We start from the raw sequence: 5,846 nt of genomic DNA, 5'->3' as shown, positions 1-5,846 counted from the left end.
AAGACAGAAGAAACACTGTTTTGTCTTTTAGTGTCTTTGCTAATAAACTTCTGTGGATCATTTTCAGAAACAGAAACTCATGATTTACTTCATGTTATTTTGGGTCGATCTTCTCGCTCTAAACACTGTTTTAATGATCAGTTTCATTCAGACTTTGATGCTGAGAGAATTTAATACCTGAGCTGCAGATTTATATCATCCATGATACTGTATAACAGGTCAAAGGTCATCCAATAGAGAATGACCATCTAAATCTGGCTGAAGATTTCATTATAAAGCAGGTCAATAGAATTAGCAGAGTTTAGATCACATGTGTTTGTAAATGTGATGAATGTATTTCGGGACTGATTATGAAACAAAGGATTTCAGCCTTCATTCAATATCAAGTATTTATTTTTAAGATTAATTCTTTGGACTATTTTTTAGATGAAGATTTTGTGGCTCTTTTTTGATCAATCATGTTTGATGTTGAGAAGATCTGCTGTTGAGTCTCACATCAGTGTGTGTGTGTGTGTGTGCGTGCGTGTGTGTGTGTGTTCATTTGAGTGTGACAGAGGTTTTTGTACGACTCTTTCACTAGAATGAAACACTGTGGTTGACTTTCGGCGGAGGAACTAAACTGACGATCAGTAAGTCTTTTCTATTCTCTAAAAATGATTAATTTTATTGTCTTTGTTTTGTTTTTAGGTTATTTTAGCAAGCATTTTGCAACAAGATAAAAAAAAAAGTTTAAATAAAAATAAATTACTGCAATATTTCATGGTGAATTTGATTGTTTCACAATTTCTTTAAATGTATTTTACAAAAAACACTTTTATTCCCTGAGATTTGATCACGTTTATCTTTTTTTTATTTCAAAGAATATTTCATATTGTTTTAAAATTGTCTTTTTACACGAGTAATTTCATATATTATAATTGCTAACATTCTTTGTTTTTTAATATGTTGATTGCAATATTATTGTAATATTATATTGAATGTAGTTTGTAATATTGTTATATTTTCTGTCATATTCAGTTTTTTTTTTTAAAGTACATAATTGTGTCCATAATTCTTGATAAATTTAACTGCTAATACTTTTTGCAAAAGTTTGATTGTACGGATAAAATAATTATATTTTTTAATTTGAAAAATTCATAATTTGAAATTAAATTGGCTGATAATTATGATTGTGAGAGTCTTAAGAATTTTTCAAAATTAATTTTTTTTAGGCGTCGTCATCAGACAAATAGAACGATTTGAAAAATTCATTAGTTGAACTGAAATTTGCTGATAATTATGATTTTTCAAAATACAGTTAATAATTAGAAATGATTATTCAGAAAATATTTTTACTTTTTATATTATTATTATTATATTTATTTTATATTTCAAATTACTGTGAGATTCGTTGTATATCATGTCTGCTTTACAGAACTGATTAATATTTAAAATTACATGATACATTTTTTAGTGCTAGTGAATATTGATTTAACTGAGAATATTTTAAACTGAATTCAGGATATTTGTGGTTTATGAATGAAAATGATTGTGATTTCTACAACATGACCATGTCTGACATCTAACTGTGTGTGTGTGTGTGTGTGTGTGTGTGTGTGTGTGTGTGTGTGTGTGTTCAGCGGGTCCCTCCGTGTCTCCCTCCGTGTCTCTGCTGTCTCCCTCTTCTCTGCTGATCTCTGGAGACTCCTCCGCTCTGCTCTGCCTGCTCAGCTCTTACTCTCCACAGGGGGCGACGGTGAGCTGGACGCTGGACGGGTCAGAGGTCACCGAGGGGGTTCAGACCAGCGCAGAGAGCGAGCGGGACGGTCTCTACAGTCGCAGCAGCGTCCTGAGCCTCAGCAAAGCACGCTGGGAAGCCGCAGAGCGCTTCGTCTGCAGAGGAACACATGCCGGAGCTGCTCACGAGGCCTCGTTCCTCAAGAGCTCCGAGTGCTGATGTTTCTCCAGTGAAGACCAGCGTATCTGAGCGTCACGTGATTTACAGCTCAATACTGAAGCAGTCTGTCAATGTGCTGCCATTGCTGTTCATTCAATAAAGCTTCATCTGAACGCAAGCGCACATTTGTGTTGGACTGCATCATTGATCAGTGTGTCGTTCCTTCAAAGTCCTGCACTAAAGTTTCAGCGGCTTTTGATTGATTGGAATTAGGGGTGGAACAATAATTACAGTGGATAGTGACAATATGTATCGTATTATTCACCCAAAATGAAAGTTTAGGAAGTTTACAGGGTTTTCGTGTCACTACTACATTAAACTACTGTATATAATGTTAAATATAATGTATAATAATGCAATGGGGGAATATTTGTGGGTCCTGATAATGCCAAATGTCTGATGTTACCAGTAAAAAGTGGCCGACATTATTTTAGATATATCTAGTCAGAGACATCAAGCATATTCGTCTGAAATAATTCAGTATTTTCAGCTTCAGAATTATGAATATTGTTATTCTGGTGTCTCTATTGTCCTGCATTGGGTTATCAGCACCAAGTCCAAGCCTATTCATTTACACACACAATGTTAAACCAAATTGACCATTTTGATGGAGTATGGCAATAATATGGTATTGTGAGTTCAGGATGGTGACATAAGGGTCTCGTTACACCCCTAATTGTAATAGTTGAGAACAGCTGCATTCAGCAGTAAATGTGAAATGAAGCTCTTGGGGTTTGAACATGGTCACTGGAGACGAGCTGCTCTATTCTGAGACCATCACAATCACTAAACCTGACAATGCAAATGAGATTTACACCTCAAACTCACAGTTTCACTCTTTTACTGGTTCAACGCTCTGAACTGGAGCAGTTTCACTTCTGCTAAAATGAGTTATAAGTAATAAATTCATTATCAGTTTGAGATGAAGGAGTTACTTGAAAAAGGCTCAAAAACATCTTTATGTTACTTATGATAGAGAATGACTTTATATAAATTTAGAATAAGATTTGTGTGCAATATTATCTAAAAAAAAATCTATAAGACTGAACTAGGCAAAATGTAATATTTTTGTTTGATTTTATATCAGTTTTGTAGTTTTCTCTGATTCTGAGCATATTAGAGTCAAACTCGTCCGTCACTGATCAGATCACAGTCTAACAGAGTTCATTTCAGTCATAAGTCAGTTTTGAGCACAAGTTCCTGTGTGTGTGTGTGTGTGTGTGTGTGTGTGTGTGTGTGTGTGTGTGTGTGTGTGTGTGTGTGTGTGTGTGTGTGTGTGCATTTGGTTTATATTACATTGTGGGAACCAAATTTCCCCACAAGGATAGTAAAACCTGAGATCACCTCCATTGTGGGGACCAGCCAGCGGTCCCCATGAGGGAAATGGGTTAATAAACATACTAAATTATATTTTTTGAAAATGTAAAAATGCATAAAGTTTTCTGTGATAGGTATGTTTAGGGGTAGGGTTAGTGTAAGGAGATAGAATATACAATTTGTACAGTATAAAAACCAGAGTCCCCATAAAAATGGAGAGTCCCCACAAAGATAGTGAACCATACTCTGTGTGTGTGTGTGTGTGTGTGTGTGTGTGTGTGTGTGTGTGTGTGTGTGTGTGTGTGTGTGTGTGTGTGTGTGTGTGTGTGTGTGTGTGTGTGTGTGTGTGTGTGTGTGAGTGTGTGTGTGTGTGTGAGCAGCTGCAGTTTCAGTTCAGTCACTGTGACTCTGACTGACGGAGGTTTTTGTACGACTCTTTATCACTGTGTGAACACTGGTTTACTGTTGATTTCGTGATAACTCTGACAGTAATAATGTCCAGCATCTTCAGTCTGGACTCCACTGATGGTCAGAGTGAAATCTCTGTTAGATCCACGGCCACTGAATCTAGATGGAGTTCCTGACTCTAGTTTTTTTACATAATAAATCAGGAGTTTAGGAGCTTCTCCAGGTTTCTGTAAGTACCAGAATAAATCTTCATCCCCATCATCCCATCTGTACACATCTCTGCTGGTTTTACATTTGATATTCACAGTTCCTCCTGGTTGTTCTGCTGTTATTGAGGGACTCTGAGTGACGGTGATCTGTCCTCTACACTCTGAAACACAACAAGAAGAAAATACACTCAAAACTTTGACAATATACTTGAAGAAATGAATTAATATCAAACTTGTGCTCCACAAACCTTGAGCAAACGCTGTGAGAGTCCAGATGAAGATGATGATGAAGGTCATGTTGATGAAGATTGTTGTGTGTGTCAGTGATGAAGTGTTAAACTCACAGCACTATAAACACTCTCACACACTGAAGATCTGATCAATATGCAAATGGCGAAATCTTTTATTTAAATGAGGCTCTAAATGAAAGTTCAGGAGGAGCTCGCTGTCAAACACAACATCAAATATATCATGCAATCATCATGATTCGCCAATAAGTGTGAACTTTAAAACCTCACTTCATCACTATACCATTTTATAATATATGTTTTGCTTTATACTTGAATTGAGTTTGATGAACTTTGCAACATTTAAAACTGTTATTTAACTAACTTGCATCAACACTGAACTCACTTGAGCTGAATAATGACACTATTGCTTTACAGCTGAAATTGTATTAGTTTAATTATTGACTTATTTTGCAACTTTAAAGTCGACATGAAATGTAAGTTGCTCTAGTCTCTTCCTCCCTATTGTGACGTGTAATCAAAAAATATAGATATAGAAAGACGATTCTCTCCTATAGACCCTTTTCACATTTCCGGGTTTCCCAGAAGCAGAAGTCGTCATAGCTGGGTAAAATTCTACAGTGTGAATGAGAGAATACATTAAATATTTTCTTTGTGTTCCCATTTGCTCAAATAGCAAAAGAATAACTCAACAACAGTGTTTTCACAACTTTCAAAAAAAAAAAAAAAAAAAAAAAAAAAAGAGGAAAACAATAGAGATCGTTAACGGCAGTCAGAAGAGAGAAAGATGTCAACTTTACCATGTCACAGCCTTTAGAAACACCCTCACAGCGTCACAGTATTAACTAGGGTTTTTTTTGGTAATTTGATGCAAAACAATACTACGTATAGTGTTATAAATGTACATACATTTATTTTAAAAAATGGAAATATAAACACTTTGCAAGATTTACGATACTGATGACCGTTGAAGCACGTCATCACAGTCTGTGAAAAGGTCGGATGCCCGAAATTGCTAACCGGAGGAGTTGCAAATATGGCCGCCGAGAGATCAGGCTTTCATTGAAAGGGACTTTACTTTGGTATAATCGAGTGAAACGGAACAAATGAAGGGCGGGGCTTGATTTTGTCCGTGGGGAATTGATTAGATGATTGTGGTTTGCTATTGGTGGATCTCATGTGAGTGACAGGTCACCTCGCCCTCATCATCAGAGAAGAGAAGAGATGTCTCTGCAAAAAGTGAGTTTTTTAAGTTGTGCATGGAAAAATATTTAATAATTAGTTGGACTCCTCAACCACTAATTAAAAATCCTGGAATTTTTAATGACCACAGAGAGTCAGCACCTCGGGTTAACATCTCATCTGAAGGACGGTGCTTTTTGACAGTATAATGTCCCCGTCTCTATACTGTGGTGTTATAGTGAGCGCCCCCTGCTGGCCTCTTCCAGCAGCAATCTAGTTTCCCCAGGAGTCTCCCATCCAGGCTCAGCCCTGCTTAGCTTCAGCGGGCTACAGGGTGATATGGCTGATGACTTTAACTACAAATGAATCTGTGAGTTTTTTTTAAAACTCAAGCTTGCAATGGAAGTTCGGTAAGCAAGCGAGAAGCACCTTTAATGTTTAAAAATATGCATCACATTATTTGGAAAGTGTCATTTTTAAACATTACACATTTTATACCTTAATCACAATAACTCAAATTGTAAAAAAAAAAAAAAAAAAAACCTG

At 36.3% G+C, this 5,846-nt stretch overlaps 1 long non-coding RNA gene across 1 annotated transcript; it reads left to right on the top strand.

The window, feature by feature from the left end:
- Nucleotides 1–250: 250 nt before the first annotated feature.
- On the top strand, nt 251–2,059 carry LOC307153401. Its single transcript, XR_013820143.1, has 2 exons — nt 251–629; nt 1,620–2,059. It is a non-coding gene; the product is annotated as an uncharacterized lncRNA (long non-coding RNA).
- The last annotated feature ends 3,787 nt before the right edge of the window (nt 2,060–5,846 follow it).

Source organism: Squalius cephalus, assembly GCF_949319135.1.
Source record: "Squalius cephalus genome assembly, chromosome: 25".
Lineage (NCBI taxonomy): Eukaryota > Metazoa > Chordata > Actinopteri > Cypriniformes > Leuciscidae > Squalius > Squalius cephalus.
This window is presented reverse-complemented; position numbering and strand designations above follow the sequence as displayed.